We start from the raw sequence: 21338 nt of genomic DNA, 5'->3' as shown, positions 1-21338 counted from the left end.
GTGAAGTCGCCTGGGTGTTTGTCTCACCTGCGAAAGGGGCTGCCTGAGATCTGTGCCATCAAGCTGTTCAGTCTTTGCTTGCCTGGCAGCAGCTTCAAAGGTAGAACACCTGGAAGAGGAATCCGTGGCCCCAGGAAACCAAGACATGGAATGAGGATGTCAGTGACAGCTCCTGTGAGTTACTGAGACATTGTGGATAGAATGAGAAATGTCCCTCCTTCTTCCTTCATCAAATCATGTAAAGCCAGCTAGAACAACGATTCTGTCTGTTCGGATGATGTGAGTGAGAAGCACCTGTCACAGAAGACATGAATTGAATGAGATCTTAAAAGAGTTTTGTTCTTGAGGCAGAGAAAGAGGAGAAAGGAGCTGGAGGAACATCAGCAAAGGGAGGGAAGGATGAGCTTGCATGGAGTGATGAGAGAGGCCCGGTGGCAAGACCAGCAGGCGAGTGAAAGGGGTGGGGGAGACCGAACCAGAAGTTATATGGGCATCCCTGACTCCTTTGACCTCAGGCGACCCTGACAACCAGAGCATCATTTCCTGTGGTGATAAGATAATAGAAGGCCACAAAGAAATTGGAGCTGGTGCCACGTCAAGTTCACCTGTCTTCTTTTCAATACACTTATGTGGTTGGGGCCAGAGCACACAGAGTCTGGACCCTAGAGACCCTGGGGAGGGCTGAACTGATCGTGCACTGGGAAGAGACAAAGACACTTTCGTAAAAGTCAGTGTTATGGGTTGAGTTGGGTGTCCCCTACATTTCATATGTTGAAGTCTTAACCCCTGGTTAGTCACTTCAGAGTGTGACCTTTTTTGAGGTAGGGTCTTTACAGAGGCAGTCATGTTAAAGTGAGGTCATTAGGGTGGGTCCTAATCCAGAGTGATTAGTCTCCTTATAAAAAGGGGACATTTGGATACAGAGACACGCACACAGGGAGAATGCCATGACTGGAGCATAAAAATGGTCGTAGACAAACCAAGAGGCATGAAACACATCCTTTCCTCGTGATCCTCAGAAGGAAGCAACTCGGCCAACACCTGGGTTTTGGACTTCTGGGCTCTGAACTGTGAGATGATACCTTTCTGTCGTTCAGGCCACATTGGTAGTGCTTTGTTGCAGTGGCCATGGCAAACCAGTACAGTTGGCCAGTGCCGTGGCCTCTTCTCTCCGTCAGGGGAGAGCAGAGAAGAGAAGGTTTCTTGAGACTCTGCAAAGCAAGGTGGTTTTCTTCTGGAATAGTACTTGGAAACCCCAATGTTGTCTACATCAATGAAACAACTGGCCTGTATCTCAGCTGATTCAGTGATTTCTGTCATATTAACAAGCAGTGCTCACTGGCCCACGCTCATTGTGCATTCACTGCATGATCAGTTGTAAACTGGCCAAATAATCTAGCAGACACGTGTCAATTCTGTGCCCATTTTTAGAAAAACACCAGTGAACTTGGCTGAGAGGCAGTGAGAGCTGTGTTGAAAGTCTTCCTTGAGGCTCCAGTAAGTTCTATGTCTGGTCTCCCTGTGTCTCTAGCCATGGTCACTTCTGATTATGAGGTTTGAGAGGGATCTAGAACTTGGGCCGGAAAACATTGCTTAAGCTGCTCTCTCTCCCCACTGGCCTGCGTGGCACCGCGTCATTGGATTCCCCTCCATTTGAAGAGGATAAACTATTAGAGAGAGAGGAAGCATTCCTGTTTCCTTTATTGTGAAGTGATTCTTTGAAAGTGTTATTTTTGTTTCTTTCCTTTTCCCTTCCTCCTAAAAACCACGTAGAGAGTATGAATGCCAGTTAGGACGCAATTATCGTAATAATGAATCAGTTCACTGGGTGTGCCAAATTGATACCATAGGAATGTCCTGGCAACAGCTTAGTGAACTATTTGTAGGAGGAAAACGAGAGAGGGGAGGAGAGTGAGTGAACACATGGTTTAGAGAGTGCACACAAATGTGTGCACATACACACTGAATTTGGATGTGCCCCATACCCTCTTTTGCTAACATACCCATCAAAGCCTTCACCTTTTTTGCGGCTGATTCTCTAAGTATGTATCTTACATTCAGTGGTGTGTTTCCTGTCTCTGCAACTCAGTCAAATTCCACAATGCTTGAGATCTCAATAGGACTACTGAAACAGTCAATCAAAGTAATAAAAAAGGGAGACAGTGTTGGGAAGCAAAGGTAAAGAGACGTGCCCAGGGCAATGAGCTCTGTAGAGATGGGTGGCTATCCACCATATTGTGTTACTCAAATATCTTCTTCCAGTTGGCCTCCCAAATTACTTAACACAAAAGACCTTTCCATCTGTCAGAGATAGGTCCCTGCACACCTAGCTTTTCTGGAAGGCAGTACAGCATGGGCTTTGGCGTCAAGCCAGCCCAGGTTAGAATCCCAGGTCCACCATTCTAGCTTCATGAACTTGGACAAGTTATTTTTAACCTCTTGAATCTCAGTGTTCTTTGTCTTTAACCTTAACCTTCAACGTTAACCTCCACCTTGAAATGGACATGAAACTCATCAACAGCTGAGTTAAAAAATAAATTGTGGCATATTCACGTAATGGAATACTCTGCAGCCTTGAGGATGAGAAATCTACAGCTACACGTGATACACAGCTACACAAAACGAGATGGACGCATCTCACAGATGTAACATCGAAGGAAAGAAGCCAGAAAGAAAAGGGTACATATTGTGTATCTCCACTTAGATAAAGTTCAGAGAGTGGTGAAACTGATTTCTGTTATTCGAGGTTGGGCTAATGGTGTGACCTGTTGGGCAGAAGAGGGCTGGCGGTGTCCTGTCGCTTGTCCTGGGTGGCAGTTACTTGGGTATGTCCAGTTTGTGAAGTGCACTGAGTTCCATACTTACAATGTGTATAATTTGCTGCATATAGGTTCTACTTTAATAAGTTAATTAAAGAAGGCAGATGATTATAATAGTACAATAGTATAATAGAGAGGTGAGGATTAAATGAAACAACAGATGAAAAATACCGAGCCATAGTAAGTGCCTGACAGATGTTAGCGATCGGTTATTGTTAGCATTCTTGTGATCCTGTTGAAGGCGTTCCTGTCACATCTGGGTACGCCAGTGACACTCCAAGGTTTTTAAATAGGAAGGCATGTAAAATGCCTGGTTCTTCATCAGAGGTGAACCCCTTAACATCATGTCTCATCCAGAGGCATGCATCCCGGGGGAAGAAAATAAAGAAAAAAGTCACTCCCGAGTGCCCTGACTTGGGATTGAATTTTCCAAATATATATATTTTTTAACATTGATTAAAAAAACAATACAGGACAAAATCCCACCCTTCATCCTCCCAAGTGTGCAAAATAACTTGGCAGAAAAGACTAGGCTGTTTTCTGCTGTTCTTAAACCGGTTTACTTCCTCTCATTTCCTCCTTAGATAAAAATAGCAGTTTAATCTATTGACAGATGAAAGCCTTTCAAAGTACTAACTCCGTTTGGAGCTGTTGCTCCTCATTGTTGATTTTCTGTAATACAGATGTTTTTGGCGTAATGTATGCTCCGGAATGTCCCCTGTCAGCTCAGTAAAGAAGACAAACAGCAGCCAGGTCTTGAAAACAGAGCCTCTCCAAAAATCAGCTGACATAAGCTCAGTTGGGCTTCACCCCACACACAGATTTTAATAAACAAACCTCGCTGGTCAGCATAGTACGCCGGCCTATTGAAACATGTCACATGCTTCCTGCTCCTCTCCACGGCTCTGCAGCTCTTGCACAAAACAAGTTCTGGGTTAACAGAATGTAATGAGTCGGAACGGGGGAAAATGCCTCTTCTCTACAGGCCATGAGAGAGCCATGGTGTGAAAGCATTAAGCAGTGGGGCTGCCGTGTGACCCCAAGTTCAAGTCCAAGGGCTCAGAACTGCAACTTCTGCAGCTGAGTCAGCACCAAGAACCGTGAGGGCATATGTGGAACTATTCCTGCCCCGCTGGGTCTCCCCACGTGCGCCTCTACCCTGTGCCCCACTCTCTTCTTTCCTTCTCACGCTGTGTTGGGACCTCACCTGCTGTCCTGGCTTTTCATGCGTCTACCAAGTCTGTTCATCCGGCTGCCGAGTCAGGCTCCCTCTATTCCAGTCCTGGCTCGGCACTTAAGACCTCTGTGACTTCGAACATCTCACTTAATGCTTCTTAGCTTCAGATGTCTCATCTATGAAATGAGGATCACAGTGGACTCACCTGCTAGCGCTCTTACGAGGACTGAATGTGGTCGTGTATGCAAAGCGCTCAGAGTAGCACATGGCCAGTGCACAGAGGGCGCTCAGCAAATGTTGAATGCCGTTCAGTTCTGCTCCAGCCCCACCTCCAGCCGTACGTGCAGTCAGTCCCCACACACAAGTTAGAGAGGAAAACCCATCATCCAGAGAGGGTTACAGGCATACCTCGTTTTATTGTGCTTTGTGATACTCTTTGTTTGTTTTTAAACAAATTGAAGGTTTGTGGCAACCCTGCATTGTCAGATGATGGTTAGTAATTTTTAACAGTATTTTTAATTAAGGTATGTACATTGTTTTTTTTTTTAGACATGATGAGATTGTGCACTTAATAGGCTACAGTGTAGCGTAGACATAACTTTTATGTGCACCAAGAAACCAAAAATACTTGTGTAACTCACTTTATTGTGATATTCACTTTATTGTGGTGGTCTGGAACCAAACCTGCAAAATCTCTGAGCTTTGCCTGTAGTTAATTGGATTCAGGGAGTTTTAGAATAAAAAGATTAATTCTTAAATTAAGAGCAGAGTTGAGAAGCTAGTGGTGTTTTCAGCTTTGGCAGCCCTATTTGAAATTCTGGGCCAGATAATCATTGTGGTGGGGAGCTGTCCTGTGTAGAATGTTTAGCAGTATCCCTGAGTTCTACTCACCACCTGCCTCTCCCCCTAGACAATCAAAAATATCTTCAGACGTTGCTAAATGTCTCCTGGGGGGCAAAAGTCTGATCCCTGGTTGAGAACCACTGGGCTAGATCAAGACTCCAACTGTGAGCTTTGGCAAGAAGGCATAATGAATGAACAGTGAAAGGGCGGGCAGGGTGTGTTAACCTGAGACAAGTGCTCTTCTTCCCTTCCATGGAGCCTCTTAGAAAACAGATAGGAGTGGAAGCTGGAGTCCAGGCACTACTGACACCTACCTGTGTTGGTCCACAGGCAGTTTCCTGCTTTCATCAGCAAAGCCTTCCTGAAAACTTCCGTCTCACAGGGATGTGTGAAAGTAGAATAGAGGAGGGGGTTCCATTCCCAACATCTGTAAAAAGGACCAACTCTAATCGTACCTCAGCTTCAGATGCACTCTGTGAAGATATAGTACAGCATTTCATGAAAGCCCCTTAGTTTTGCTGTCTTCCTTCACCAGTTTAAACCCAGTGAGTGTTTCACCACATTGGGCTGCCCTCTTTCCAGCTTCGTCTTGATGTGTTCAGTTTATGAGAATGCTGTTTAAATGCTTTCATTTTTCCATTTCCCTGTTTATTTTTATAAAACCATAGGGGCAAAATGCAATAAAAATTTTCAAATAATTGCAGAGACATTGCTGTGCAGATAAAAGTGGCAACACTGCCAAAACTCAACTCTTGGCTGACAGCACCGCAGTTCAGTAAGCTCAAAATGTTCATTTTCTGCTGATTTATAAAGATCTAGTTTTGGCATCCAAAAACTGGTAAGAGGTGTCAGTGTAAAATGTGTGAATGGACAGGGTATAGAGTTTTTGATTTATGAAAGCTGAAAACTACTAGTATTTATGACAAGGTGAGATATGGGCACTAGGTCACAGTGTTTGTTTTATCGTCTTAATTAGATCATAAGCACTTCAAGGGGAAGAAAGGATTTTCCAAAAAATTCTGCAGAATCCTCTTTAGTATGCGTGCAATAAACACTTATTAAATTCTAATTTAATGAGTAATGGGTGGAATAAATTAATAGTTTCTTTAAGACAGGGATACGAGGCTTAAGGATTTAAAAAATTTTTAGATTCAAAAGTACTTTGTGCCTGGTTAAGAAATGTTGTATGTGTTGTATATAGATAAAGATATATAGATAGCTATTTATGGATAGATAGATGAATAGATAGATAGATATCTACATAGATCCATTGTGAAATGTTAATCTTTATTCATTAATTTCATTTGTTGGTGCTTGTTTTGGTTTTAATCAAGTTTCTCCCAAGTATTAACAACAGAAATCAGCTTGAATTGGTTTAAGCAAAAAAGAAGGTGCAAGACGTTGGAACGTTGCACAGCATCCAAGGGCTATGGGCCTCCCAGAGAGAACATGAGGTCTTGGGGAGCCAGGAGGAACCCCAGAGAGGACCCTCTTTGTGTCTCTGATCTTTGTTTTTCTCTGGCATCTGTCCCATTTTTGCATCTCCAGACTGACCTCCATCTGTAAAAACGCAGGAAGGTGGTCTCCTGGTGGCTGTTGAGTTTACTCCTCCTCCAGCACCCAGCCAGCCCAGTTAGCCTGGCTGTTTTCATCTCAGTTTCAAATCCCCATGGGCGACAGTGTGACTGGTCCAGCTGGGGTCAAGTTTCGTCCCTGCTCCAGTCAATTATAACCAGTCTACTGGGGCGGTGGAAAGGAGTCATGTAATTCAGATGTGTTTTGGAGCTCAAGTCTGTGGATGTGGGGTGTGATTTTCAGAGAAAGAAGATTAAATTGTCCAGGACACAATCTCAAAGATGTATCACATGTGTGTTTATAAAGTATTGCAGTGAAAATCTTAAGTGAATGTCTAGCAATGTTTTCTAGTTCAATTGTCTTTTTCTTGCTACAACAAATTAGTAGATTTTAAGTGTGTTTGTTGACTAATTGTTTAGTCTGAAAGATATGGCGAATTATCAAAAGAAAGGAATTTATGAGGTTTCAAATTTCAAACCTGTGAGTTTGATAATAGTGTGACTCAACCTTCTGGATCATGAGAATGTCATTTGTCCTTGAAAATTAAGTAAGGTGTATGAGTTTCCTATGACTGTAGTAATGAATCACCACAATTTTGGGCAGCTTAAAACAACAGAAATGTATCATCTCACAGCTCTGGAGGCCGAACGTCCACAGTCAAGATGTTGGCAGGGACCAGTGCTCCCGTGAAAGGTCCTGAGGGAGAATCCTTCCTACGCTGTTCCAGCTGCTGGTGGTCCCAGGCACTCTCTGGCTGGAGCTGCGTCACTCCAATCTCTCCCTCCATCTTCCCAGGGCCTTTCTCTTCTTCTCCATGTGTCTCTCCTCTCTGTGTCTCTCAGGAGGACACTTGTCCTTGGATTTAGGGCCCATTTGGATCACCCAGGATGATACCATCTCCAGATTCCTAGCAGTCACATCTGCAAAGAGCCTTTCTCCAAATAAGATTCCATTCACAGGGTCCACAACCAGACCTGTCGTCATGGAGGCCTCCAGTTAACCTGTGACCTAAGATGACAGTGGACCGACCAATAGAACTTCTTGCAACTTTGGTGTTGCGGGGTCCACGTCTTACTTAGTGCAGTGCTAGACGGCACTAGCTGGTGGCAGCTGCACTGGTGAATCTGAGGTTTGGAACCCCTGTCCTGGCGCAGGAGTGGAAGGTGGAGGGGAAGTGGGCACAGGCTAGGGCAGCAGGAGCTGACAGGCTGGTCCCCCTCAGCTGGTGAGCAGTACATTATGCTGACGTTTTTCTAAATGAGATCTGCAGACAGAATTCACCACCTGCATTTCTCTGTGTTCTTTGAAGGATGAAATTTCTTGCTTTTTCTGGTAGACTGAATTAGGAAGGAGAAATGGATTAGGACCAATTTTTGTGGCAAACTCACTTGCATAATGGGACCCAGTTTCTGGCTGGGGTCACCCTGATCTTTAAAAGCTAGATAGGGTCAGCATAAATCATCTCCTTTCAGCTGAAGTGTAAGCTGAGAGAAACTGGGAGTTAGCCAGGTCAGCCCCCTTCGTAATATTTCTCAGCTGTGCGAGCAGGTGTGTGGAGGTAGTCTCCTTTGTAGCACTGAGGATATTACAACAATTATTTTTATTTGTCAAAATATTACACTCAGGACTTAACATGAGCTTTTTTTTTTTTTTTTTTTTTTAAAAGCAAAGATTGGAATCTGTAACAGAGTGTTTTCTAACTGCCGCTTATCCCAGGTAGAAAAAGTTCTTTGCTGGGCAGAGTCACCAAAGCATAGCTTTCTAGAAAATTTCAGTCGTGCTCTCAGCTTTCTTTGGACAGCTACTGGATCTTTGCCAATTTTCTTAGAAATCCTCTTCCAGGACATAATTCTTTTTTCGAAGATAATAGCAGGGGACTGAAGATAGGGCTGGTTTAGAATGATTATCTATGTCTTATTCATTGAGTCTCAGCTATGAAAAAAGTCAGGAGAGTCACTTTACAATAAGATACTACATGTTTTTAAAAAATACAGAGCAAAGGAGTCACTCTAGCACACAAAATTGCGTTTTATTTCTGAATCACAATATTCCAGCCAATTTGCACATTGCCTACTCGCCTGTCTCCTTTATATCTGTATGTTTCAGCTCTCAAGGGTAAATATTATCCACCATTTGCCTCCTAAATTGTGGAAGGCTTTGCTGCTGATAGGAATATCTGCTGTGAGGTAGAAACCTTCTAGAGTCACTTAACAAGGTGTGTGTTTGATTTCTCTCCATCTGGCCTCATCACCCTGAATAATCTTGCACCCCTCGCCCCTCAGGAAATTTAGGAGAGGGCTCTAGGGTTCTCTGTTTTGAAGTGGAGGGAAGCACTTGCCTTGTTTCTCTGTCTATAAGCCAGGCCATCTCCTGTCTAGAGGACTAAGCGTGGGAGGCTTCACATGGGCGCTCAGACACGGCCCCGCATAGCTAAGGTCTTAAAATGCTTAAACAACTCAACAGTGAAAGAGTGAGCTTGCTTCTTGGCATTCATCCAAGTTGTCGATTTGTGCACAAATATGTAGAAGCCGTATTCAGGGAGCCATCACTTCTGTCCGCGGGTGAGCCCTTTCCGCCACTGAGATGCTCTCTGCGCAGACTTCAGAAACGTTACACCCACCGTGGACTGTTTTACCAGATGTCTGCCCTTCTTTTTAATATTCAGACAGACATATCTGTGGCCGAGAGAAATTTCTCCAGGGAAGACATCTCCCTTGTTCCCCTTGACATTCCCCTTCCTCCATCAGTTTTCATTTTTCTGGTTAAGCAGATTCAGTGGCACATGAACAAAAAGAGAGTGACACTGCTTGGAATATGGGAATTATCAGGGAAATGGGCCATGGAATCCTTGAGTGATGGGATGTTTCCAATTTTTTTCGTGTTGTAATGACCTATTTGCTTTTCTGATTTATAAGATTAAGAACTTTTAGAGGGCAGGAACCATTCATCTTGTATCTTTAGCGCCAAACTGATATCCAGCATCAAGTGCTGAAGCAAACTCAGGACTTCATGGTTGAATCATTCATTAAGTCCGAAGTACAGTGTTTCAACTCTGATCTAGGGTGAGCCCCAGTACTAGGAGAGGGTGTGGCGGGGTGACTGCTGACATCCAAAGGGCTGTGTCCATATCCTAACGCCAAGAACCTGGGGATGCAGCCTTCTTTGGGAAAAGGATCTTTTCAGAGGTAATTATGTTAAAGATCTCAAGATGAGATCACCCTGGATAATCCAGGTGGGTCCAAAACCCCATGACAAGTGTCCTTAAAGAGGTAGAAGAGAAGGCACAGAGAGAAGAGGAGAGGGCCACACGAAGAGCAAGGCAGAGACTGGAATCATTCAGCCACGAGCCATGGAGCGCCTGGAGCCACCAGCAGCTGGAAGGGGCGAGGAAGGGTCTCCCCTAAAGCCTCCAGCAGGAGAGGGGCCCTGCAGACACCTCGATTCTGTACTTGTGGCCTCTGGAGCTGTGAGGGAGCACACCGCCTTTGTTTTTAAGCCCCCGGTTTATGGTAATTTTTGTCACGGCAGCTCTGGGAAAGCTAACACAGAGGGTAACCTGCCTTCAAGAAAAACCATTAGAACCAACAGACAGAGCTGGGCTTATATGGGAAAGAGGAGGCAGAGGAGAGGCTGGCTGAAGGATTCCTGGTGGCAGAGCCTTGGGGACAGGGATTGGATTGTCATGAGAGGCTGGCAGAGGCCTTGAGGAGTGAAAGAAGTTTCAGCCTGGTTCACAGAGTTGGAGAGGCACTGCAGTTGCGGGTTAAGACCCGGATCGCGCTGCCCCGGGCACTCAAACTGACCAGAAAACTGTTTCAGGGCTTTGCACACCGGGAGAGAGGAAGCCTCTGTGAGAAACAGAGTGTGGGTGTGGGGAGGATTGCCGTTTCTCTGAGTCAGGGCCCTGAGAATCCTCCTGACACTATCAGGGCTTGAAAGAAAAGGACCCAGAGTGGGAGGGTTTGGTTGTCCTGAGCAAGCAACGAGAGCTGGCCAGTTTGCCCGTCTGTTCCCCCGAGTGTCCTGTGCTGTCCTACCTGGGTCACCCTGCACACGGGTGGCGGGGGCCTGGTTGGCTTTTTGGAGAGCCCAGCATCCTTCTCCAGAGACCAGAGTGGCACACAGCAGGGACATGTCAGAGCTGTGCTCGGACCAGGGCCATATCGGAGAGAGCGGCCTGTGTTTCTTGTTATTGAAGACAAACCTGGGGCATTGGAATTTTAGACAATTGGGGAGGTTGGCAGAGGGAGGGGAAAGTGTGCAGGACTGACCATCAGGGGACCTGGCCAATTGCTGCAACCCGCCACGCAGTGACTCAGTTACTTTGCAGAAGAAACTTAACTTCCTTGTCTTCACTGTGAGAAGGTTGGCTAGATCACCTTCAGGGTCCGTGACCCTAAGAGTCTGTGATTGCTGACTTGGTTGTTGAGTGGAACTGATTCAGCCTGCGGAAAGGTTTCCTTACCGAGATAGTCAAACCAATATGAAATGTTTTCTGATATATACACTTCCTATCCAAAAATGGAATAGAATAGATTTAAATAAAATAAAATAAACACGGAACGTTTATTCCTAAGAAAAGGGCTGCAGGATTATAGTAGGGCACAATGTGGGCATCGGTGAATGAATGTTGGAGAAACGAATGAGTGAGGTTTGTAAAAGGATCTTAAGGACGTTTACTGTCTCATACCCTGCATCTCATTGCAGTCAGTTATCTGCACAATAACTGTATTTTATTTTGTTTGGCTGTGTCTATCCTCTTTAGGTCAAATTCTTGTAGATAAGGCTCATGTAACTTCCTTTCTTGTTCCCCAAATCAGCGAAAGCGGTCCTTTGCCCCAGCTGATGCTCAGTTAGTATTGATGTCCGTCATCTGTGCCATCAACTCATCAGGAAAACAAAGAGAAAACACTGCTAGAACCCATCGAGGGGTCACTGTGTTCTGCTCTTCAGTGTTTTCCGCCTTCTTTCTTCAGACCGTGGTACCACCTGACCTAACTATTCATGTCTTGTTTATTTCATGGAAAGAGATGAGAGGGACAAATTGTTTCCAAGCTCTCCTTCTTTCTGGTGTAACAGACCTTTATTTCACTTGAAGAACAGGCAAAAATTGTGACCTTAGGCATCTTTTTTGGGGAGATTGCTAGCCTTTTCTTAAAAGAGTCAGATTATAAAACAGAGCCAGCAGGAGGCTAGACCAGGTAGCTGCAGAACCCCCGTCCACCTGGCCTGACGTCGTGATGGTACTTGGTAGAAGCTGGCTTGGAGCCAGGCCTGCCTTGCTGTGCTGGTAGCCAGTGTCATTTCTGTGTAAAATCCTCAACAATCACATTAACAAGCCATTTAACAGACGCTATAACCACCCTGACATTCGGGTGTTCATCAGATCTCTCCTCCTGTGACAGGCCCTGAATGAGCATTAAGATTTAATGTGATTGGTTTTGGCAGGCGGTGTCTCCCCATCTTCCTGGCACACCCCTCCATGCCCTCCGTCACCGCTGAGCCCTCCAGGAGGAACACCTGTTATTGAGGATGCTACCCGATTACGTGCAGGACCGACGCACACCCTACCCATACGCGCTCACACAGACTCAGCTGTGCCCCTCTGCGCCTGGAGAAACACAAACAAAGACAAGAAAATTGTGCTTTTGGCTGAGTGAGAGAAGACTTCCACTTCTCCAAATCCTGCGAGTTTGTGTAATGAACTGGAAATAAACAGTTCATGAGGAAATTTACTGGTTATTTGAATTGGTGGACACACATTTGGGTGTAGGAAATTTAGAGGACAAGAGAGCTTGGAAAATCATTCATTCATTCATCTATTTACCCATTCATTCATTCATCTGAAAAGTCCCAGATACTGTGGGGTTCTGAGATTTTCCTCTTTTCATCCCTCCACCTTCCCCCTTTCACTCACAATCTAAGGAATGATGTGCATAGAAATAATTTGAGCAATATGAGAAATTCTGGAGTCAAGGAATAATCCAAATATTATCAGAGCACAAAAGGAAAAGCACATTACTGCCTGCAGATGCCCAGGAAGAGGGCAATGTCTGATCTGAGTCTTAAAAAGAGGCGTTTGTCGATCTGGGTGTAAATTAAACTTGGCTCTCTGTCATTTGTCCCTTTTTCTCTAATTGTCACATTAGCTTGTCACGAGCAAGAGTTGTGTGTCTGGTTTCTTTATATAGCACAAGTTTGGCCCAAGGCCTGGTGCCCAGTAACCACTTGCCATATTTCAGCTGAACAAATATATAAATGGCTGGTACTGAGATTCTTTATGTGGTATCTATCCATTGGCAAGTTAAGGTCAAGATCTTATTTTTGTTTTAGGTGAGAGCAGGCAGGGCAGTGTGGCAAATATATAGGTACACAATGACTAGGGGGCCAAGATGCTGTCCACATTGGGCCTGGAGGAAGGTGACCCCAGATCTAACCACGGGGGGGCAGAGTCAACTGTTGGCTAATAGAAAACCACCAGAAATTCACCCTGCTGGCTTGGGAAGTCGACTTCCACTGGGAAACTTCTCTGTGGCCCTGCCTCTCTCTCTCTCTAGGTCCTGGACAGTGTGTGGATAACCAGGGATCAATCACAGTTACATGGATCAGAATGGAAAGGAAAAGGCAGCAATGATGAATGATTGCTTCTTCCTAGGTTTTCCTTTCTTGTGTGTTTCCCTTCTGTCTGCAGAGCATGGTCTAATCATAGAGAAGGCTCAGGAGAGTCAGAAATGAGGTGTTTGCTCACTCAGCCTCATTTCTTAGCCTACTTGCCAAGAATTCCCCAAAAGGAAGGGAGAGAACATTAGGACGTTCAGGCTGAAGTTTCCCATTGGCAATGAGGTAGTCTGATTTTCTGGGACTTACATTAGGTGGGTGGGGGGATGATGTATTGAAACAAGAAGTCAAGCTAGGAATCAGAAACCTTTTCTTATTCAAGCCCAACCTAGACCAATGAATAACCTGGAGCAAGTTATTTAACTTCTTTGGGATACAGTTTCCTCATCTGTTCCCAAAATGCAGCACCCCAAAACATTACTTATTTTCCTTCATCAGGCACTTAATATTCGTACTTAACGTATAAGTTTGGCAAATATGATTTCTAAGTAAGAATAAAGAATATAGCTTTTCAAAAGCCTGGGGCCTGTGACTGTTTTCCAGACTGCATGTTGTTTCAACCAAGCCCACATTTAGCAGTCTCCCTAGAGTGTGTGCTGCTTTTAAAAGGCTAGAGATGCTAAACGGTGACATTCTGTAGCTAACGTGGAACCATTAATTGCAGTCAGTCAGAGTGTTTAAAGTAACAGTAAAGAAAAACCCAGAGCAAAACAGGGAAAGTGATGGGAACTGTGAGGTTGGCAAGGACTTGGGGAGAGGGTTAAGAACATGGAAAAGGAAGAATAAAGTTCCCGAAGGTAAATTCGCTGTTACTTCTTTCCCACTAAAGTTAGACAGAAACCAGTGGTGTAGGATCCAGTTTCAGAGAATGTCATAGTCTCCTTGTTTTATGACCCAGGCTAATTTTCAAGACCTGAACAGCACTTCCACAAAAATCAGATAAAGCTGCCAAAGCAAACCTCAGGATCTGGAGAGATTTTATGAAATGAAAATAGTTTGTTTTTACCTCATGTTTTTTTTCCCTCGAATATAAAACATACACCCTCACCATAGAACGCTCAGATACCACAACAAAGCATAAAGAAAAAAACTCCCACAATTCCACCACTGTTAGCATCGCGACACTTTTTTTTTTTTTTCTTTTCATTTTAAAGGGAGTTTGCAGACTGCATTCATGGCAGTTTAGACTGAAACCACCACAACAAAAACAGACATGGGGCCTGGTCATGCCATGTCAGCAGAACCGGGGACCAGCTTTCTAGGGGAAAAATAAAACCACCTACCCCGTGTGTATTCAGTGAGGTGTGTATCAGGCAGAGAGCTTCCATGTTCACTCACTACTTCCTTTTTCCATCTTATATTCCTAGGAGGTAGGGGCCTGAAGAGTCCATTTGCTGCATTCAAACTGGAACTGACTTTTAAATTCGGTGAAGATTGGGAGTGATGCAGATCAGAGAAACTCTTGTGTGTGTGTGCGCGTGTGTGCGTGTGCGTGCGTGTGTGCGTGAGTGTGTGGTGCTTCCCAGCGTGAGTGGGTGTGTGCATATGTTTTTGTACCTGCGTAGACCTCAAGTAACCAAATTAGGAACAGAGTGGGTTGAGAAAAGCTTTTTATCTGCTTGCATTCTTGTTCCCATACTTACGACTTATAAACGATGTCTTTCTTCAAAAACTAAGTCATGCTCAAAAAATCTGAAAGACTGGGGGTAGTTTTTCCAACACTTCAGGCTCAGCCCCAGAGAAGAGGGAGTGTGGCTGGCTGTGCCCTCTGGACTCCAGGTGAGGCCTCGTTTTCCTGGTGGCTTTAGAAAGGGGCTGATGGCGATAATAAATATCATTTGCTGACACAGAGGCCTGGAGCTGCGCTGACCACAGGAGTCGCGGTCCCCAGGACGCTGGGACCGCTCACAAAGCAGGCATTTATGAAGTGGTTGGCTGTGCATTAATTAATTCCCCAGCCATTCACTAACAGTAACAATCCCTTCAATTAGAGTCCAGGCCCGGGAAAGCCCTGGTGTTTATTGGAAGTGACATCTGCATAGCAAAGTGTGACTATGTTAATACGGGAGTGCACAAAGGGACCCCAAGCCCCCATCCTGCCTGGCGCCTTCCTTCTTGTGTCGCTTGTGAGGAAGAAAGAGGACTCTTGTAGGAGTGTTCAGTTCGTGCTTTTCCTCTTTGGTGGGTAGCTTGTCAGCTGAAAGTTTTCTCATCTGCTTCTCCTCCGGGGATGGGTTAGTCCTGATGTGGTGAGTTCTGTCGTGTGTCAGTGGAGTATTTAGGGGACCTTAAACAACCCGGGGCCTGGCAGGCTGAGGGGGGTTGACGGACCAGGGCTGACACGCATAGGGATGTGGAACCCACTGGGAGGCCAGGCAAGGCTTGGCAAATTCTCTCCTCGTAAAGATAAGAATTTGGGGGCCAACAAATGACTCGGTGTCCCATGGGTCTTAGCATTATAAAAGCTGAAAGGGTGAGGGAAGATGTAGAAAATGGAGCTGATTGTTAATTCTGGAAGGCGAGGAAAACATCTGTTCTTTTTTTGGAAATCCTGTGTTACTGAGATATAACTGACATAAAGAACTGTATAAATTGAAGGTGTACAGCATCGTGATTTGATGACATACATTATGAAATGATAACCATAATAAGTTTAGTGAACATCTGTCATTTTACATAAATACAAAACTGAAGAAATAGAAAAAAATTTTTTGTCCTTGTGATGAGTGAGAACTCTTAAGTCTCTACTCTCTTAACAATTTCCATATGTAATGTACACCAGGATGAATTATATTAATCATGTTATACATTATTTCCCAAGGATTTGTCTCATAATTGGAGATTTGCACCTTTTGACCACCTTCATCCAGTTCCCCTGCTTCCACCCCTGCCTCTGGTGACCGCAGATCTGATTTCCTTTTCTGTGAGTTTGTTTGCTTGAAAACATCTCCTCGTTAAGGGTAGTCCTACGTCATGTACGTCATAGGCAGGCTCTTAATGAATGTTTGAGGGCAGCTGACTGATGGGTTCATTAGATGCTTGGCCCTTTTCTCCCCCAGCTTGTTTAACTGCCGGGTTGCCCAGTTATTTAGCCTCTTCCAGTTCCAGTTCTCTCAGTACCTTGCAAGCACCCACGTCTGTCGTTAGCACAGAGGATGCGCCCGTTTGCCAGGTGGACGTCCCTCAGGTAGCCTCCTGAGGGATGTCCTGGGCTGGTGCAAACTGCCTGGACCCATTATAGGTTCTGCTGGTTATTTACACATCTCAGCAAATATTCACTAGTTGATACTGTCATTTATCATTTTCAAAGTCTTTGTTTTTGTTTCTGCTTGCCCATTTAGAAAGCAGGCTTTTTAAATGTTTCACCCTTTTCTGGATATTCGCTATGTCAGCTACCAACATGGCTGAGAAAGAGTTCCCCTTACCGCTAGGAGAGAGGATGAGATGCAAGCACGTGCACAGAAGTGTAAAGCGGGAGAGAGACAGGCCAGCGCTGAAAGAGGCAGGCAAATGAGGGTAATGGGGATGCCGTGGAGAGGACGTCACCGCTGCCTCATCAGTCAGCAGAGGCTTCCTTCCTCGGGCTTGAAGGATGGTCAGGGTTCTGTAATGAAAGGGAGGGCATCCTTGTCAAAGGCAATGAGAAATTGTCTCAGAGTTTATGTTCTGGGAGGAACAAGGAGTCCACTTTGGATTAAAGCATAGATTTGGACCAGTAACCGAGGATGCTGTCAGCCAGCGTGAGAAGTCTGTAGTTATTCTGGCAAACACAGAACCAATGAATGGGTTTTTATTCTGGGCGGGGGAGCAGGGTGGGGACTAGGGTGAAGCAAGCGGAGCACCCGGAGGCACACGTTTAAGAAGATGTTCACTCCTGGGTGTGGGTCCTGCACTCAGGGCCGGAGAGTAATGCCTCCTGGCTGTCGTTCCAGCCTGGCGGGGAGATGGGGGAGCAGGTGGGCAGCAGTTTTATGATTGGAGCTGTATGTTTAAAGATTGCTCTGCAAGCTCTGTTCAGGGTAGACAGAAAAAAGAGGGGGTGGGGAGGTGAGCTTGTGTCCATGTTGTAATTGAGAGTCAGAGAAGACATGGGACATGGAGGGTGGGGAGCAGTATGAATTCCTCTTAAAGATTTAATACACAGAGACTAGCAGTCAAAAGAACTGGATGATGATCACCACGCCCATAATTGCTAGCACCAAGGGCCAGGGATGGCACCAAACACTTTACGTATTTTAATTAATTTAATGATGATGGGAGAAGCTCCCTGCCCAGGGCCCAGAGATCGGGCTTCTAGCCTGATTCTCCACTGACTAGTTGCGGGAGCCTCTTTGGCTCAACTCTGAGACCTATACAATGACAGAGTTACATTAGACAATCCCAAAGGCCCATTGGAGCTCTGACGTCCCACGTGACTCCAGGCATACGTTGCTGTCAGTTCACCTGGGAGAGCACCCAAGCCTTGGGGGCCCCAGTGTAGGACTATTCAAGGTCTCTCCAATCCACTCATGCCTGCTATTGATTCCCTTGTAACTGACTTCTGGCATTTCTAGGCTTTCGGGTTCTCCTTGCAAAAGGATTTCAACAATCTGCTTTTTCCTTCCAACCCCCTCCCCACCTTTATCCAACACCCAGTCTGGCCCACATCCCCCCGCCCCTCTATTGCTGTTGTGTTGTTAATAAAACTCCCCAGACCCTTGCAAAAAACCCTCCAGCAGAACCATCTTGTGAGAGAAACAGTGGGTTTAATAAGCTTCTCCTTAAATGTCCCCAAGTCCCTTCCAGTGATTAGGGGGGAAAACAGCTACACGCAGGTCAGAGTCTCCCAGTGCAGGAGCTGAGGGAGGGAAAGAAGAAAGAAAGCTTCCGAGACCCTGGGCCTCAGGGACCAAATTAAAAAAGCAGCACCACTTATTCCAAGTCAGATGAATGTCGGTGGGATGTTTGTCAAACAAACTTGTCACTATTTGTCACGATTTGAGGAAGCACCAGTCAGTAGGCACACTTAAGCATGTAACAGAGTTATTTATAGCTGCCAGTTTACAGTTTTAACTACTGCAGGGCCAAGGTTCGATGTTATAAACAGCTTTATTTATAATGATTGTGTGGCTATAAATAGTTTGGTTCGCTGGGTGTAGCAGAATAGCTTCCCGCTGTTCTGCCAGAGCCAGAGCCAGAGCCGGGGGCCCGGAGCCTGGAGGAATGTGATGGCGGGAGGTGAATCCTGTTTTTCCCTCTTCTGGGCAAACTAAGTCTCTGAGTCCTTGGCCAGGGTATTTCATCCTCTTCCTCAGCGTCCGTTTTGGAACGAGGTGTTGTGCTCCACCGTGTTCCCAGGAGATGGTAGAAGTTACTCACCTAATTGAGTTACTCACCTAATTGATTAACATCTGCCAGAGATCTCCCTGGAAAGGTTGAAAGGGAGCCTGTATGCGAGCCCCGCCCCTCTTGTGCCTGTTCAGGGACAATGAGCTAATTACAGTCTCTTTCTCAGGCTGGAGGGTGGAGGGAGATATCCTGTTATTCTCTGAGATCAGGCAAAGCTCTAAAGGTTTGTTTATAGCTTCAGATTTAATTTGACCGACAGTGATAGTCTCTTCTAAAAATAAGCGGTTGTCAGAAATTTAGAAATTTACTCGTTTCTTGTGTCAGCAGAACCTTGTCTAGGGAGTGGGGAGGTAGGGGGTGGTAGCAGAAGAGAGGAAGGGGAATATGTATACATAAATTTTACATGTAAAATACATAGTGTGTCAGCTCGGAAACTGATCATTATACTGTTTGGCACACGGGCTGTATTCTTTCTATCGGCCAGACAACCTCCATCCCCTCTACCCTCCAAAATGCTAATCTATTTGTCATACTGAAATTTCTGGTTCTATTCATATTCCTACCTCACCCCCGCCCTGCCCTTACACTCAGTTTTAATACTGCTTGGCTCAATCTTATTTTGCTTTTTTTTTTTTTTAAAGGAAAGGTGTGGCTATGAAAAAAATTTATTGGATCTTAATTTGCAAAATTAGTTCTGGTTCATTTTATTGCTGTAATTTAATACTCATAATGATTTTCTGACACATATGTTTTAGCAGCAAGATCTACTTCCTATTCATTTTTCATCCCGATATAGCTGAATTACATTAGTCAGGATGGTACAAAACAGAGAGCAGTGCCCTGCAAGACACTGACATCGGGCTGCCGTCTTGGCATCCTCTCAGACGCACGCTGAGCCCCCATGAGCGTGCAAGTAGGCACATCCAGGGATCTGGGGCACAAGGAGATAGGCAAGCAGTACTTCTAGAAAAGGAGACTACATTTTTTCATTATATTCTTATCAACATCTTCATCTTTGTTATCATCATTATTGCAATTCTTTGTCCGGGATGCTGGGAGATGCGTTCTATTTGAAGCTCTCCCACTGGACCTGCAGCAAGGGGAGTCTACCTCATACTCCAGGGGATCAGGTCATGACTGTGAAGGACTCAGTGCCATGGGGTACTGAGGAGGTGCTTCTCTGTCTTGACTTGGGTGCCAGGGAAGGCATCCTGGAGGAGGTGGTCCCCAGGTTGAGTCCTACAGGTGGTTCCTTGAGGCAGCGAGTGTGTCTTTTTTCTTTCTGTGTGGATACCTCCTGACATAGTAGGCATATGGTAAATATTTGTAGAGAGAACAAATGAAGGTTTACTCTCTTTTGGAATTTGACTGACCCCATGGGAGCACTTCTGTTGTGCGTTTGTGATGCATAAATACATGAATGAATTAAAGATGGTTGAAAATGAAAAAATTAAAGAGAAAAGAGATTTCTGGAGTGTGTGCATTGCCTTCTGATGGATGTCCTGGCACTCCTAATCAATGTGATAAACTCCTTGTCGAGTTTCGGCAAAGGTGTCCAAGGCCAAGGTGTAGGGAATAAAATGGAAAAATGTGTGTGTTGGGGTGAATTGATTTCAATGGGCTGACAGGCATCCCTGACACTCCCTCCCAGTTTATGGTAGGAAGTGCCTTCTCCCACACAGAGGCTAAGATTTCATCTGCCTGTGTTCCAACTCTGTGCTGAAGGAGGGGGCATTAAGCCAGAAGGAACAGGCTGAGTCCAAGGAGGTTGGTCTCACATCAAGTTCTCCCTCATTCTTTTTCACTTCTTCTCCAAGGCTCTTTTTGGTTATACTTACTGCCATGATTATTTTCACCATTTTAAAAAGAAAGATTCTCAATGTTTATTTTAAAATAAAAAAGATAAATGTTTTTCTATATTGCTTATTGGGTGAAGGGATTCAATTGAGATTATTTTTTGAGATTCAGTATTCGCGTCATCAAGCATGTGATTTCAGAGAGGATTCTTGGAATTGGGACTGTGCACGGTCAGTCAGTAGTAACTCCCATCTCAGCAGTATTACGATGACACATCCTAGACCTGCATGTTCCCATTCAAAGGGAAAAAGAGCACAGTAAATTCTGCAGCATGATTTGTAAATCTGGCAGATGGCTTATACCTGTTATTTTTGGTTATTTCTGTTTCTAAGAATTTTCCCCAATGCCGAGTACCAGCTGAGGAGGACATGGTAGAAATGTATTAGTTTAGGCTCTCCGGTGATTAATTCTTAGAACTGTAAATGTTTGGAGCTTTAAGACATTATTTGTTTCTTCGATTCCACTTCTCTCCATTGATTGATGAGGAAACTGAGCCTGAAGGACTGAGTGACTTATTTAAAGCCATTTGACTTCTAAGAGACAGAGCTGGGTTAGAACTAATGTTTCTTGCCTCCCAAGAAAGTAACCAGTATTTGTTGGAAACAGATGGACGGATCTGTTATACAGGTGCAGTGTAGAGGTTAAAGATGAGGGTTCTGGAACCAGACAAGCCTAGGCTCTGGCACTATTTTTGAGGCGCTGGCATGTTGCCTCTCTCCTTTGATCCTCAGTTTTCTCATCCAAAAAGTGGGAACAATAGTGATTCAACAGAAAGGTTGGGAGGATTAAATGAGAATATGCAGGTCAAGAATTTTGCCATGGAGTATCTCCAAGATAGGACAGAAACAAGCAGGGAAAAGCAAAAAGCAAACAACCACAACAACCCCCACCCCCAAACTGGGGTCCTTGTTCTTTCAGGCTGGCAGGGTCTGTCTCAGAAACTTTACTAGTGAGTTTCCTCTTCCTGTACATCCTTTTGTACATGTGTGTTTCCCCCGAGAGAGAAATGCATGAGCCCTGTTCCCCACTAGGCTTTGGGCTTGCAGAGACAGACTGGATAGACTGGTGGGTAGGGCCAGGGACAGGGAGGGAAGGGCCCCAGGTGAGCAGTTCCCACGAGC

The 21338-nt window shown here is 45.0% G+C and overlaps 1 long non-coding RNA gene across 4 annotated transcripts in view; it reads left to right on the top strand.

Annotated features, from left to right (window-relative positions):
• The window catches only part of LOC116658208, a 271406-nt gene that overhangs the window by 224297 nt on the left and 25771 nt on the right, over nt 1-21338 (top strand). For 3 of the 4 annotated variants that reach the window (XR_004313435.1, XR_004313433.1, XR_004313434.1), the window contains one exon: nt 11863-12149. The exons of the other annotated variant lie outside the window; for it this stretch is intronic. This is a non-coding gene — a long non-coding RNA (uncharacterized LOC116658208). Of the gene's footprint in view, nt 1-11862; nt 12150-21338 lie in introns of those variants that run through there. 4 annotated transcript variants of the gene reach the window in all.

Source organism: Camelus ferus, chromosome 20, assembly GCF_009834535.1.
Source record: "Camelus ferus isolate YT-003-E chromosome 20, BCGSAC_Cfer_1.0, whole genome shotgun sequence".
Taxonomy (NCBI): Eukaryota; Metazoa; Chordata; class Mammalia; order Artiodactyla; family Camelidae; genus Camelus; species Camelus ferus.
This window is presented reverse-complemented; position numbering and strand designations above follow the sequence as displayed.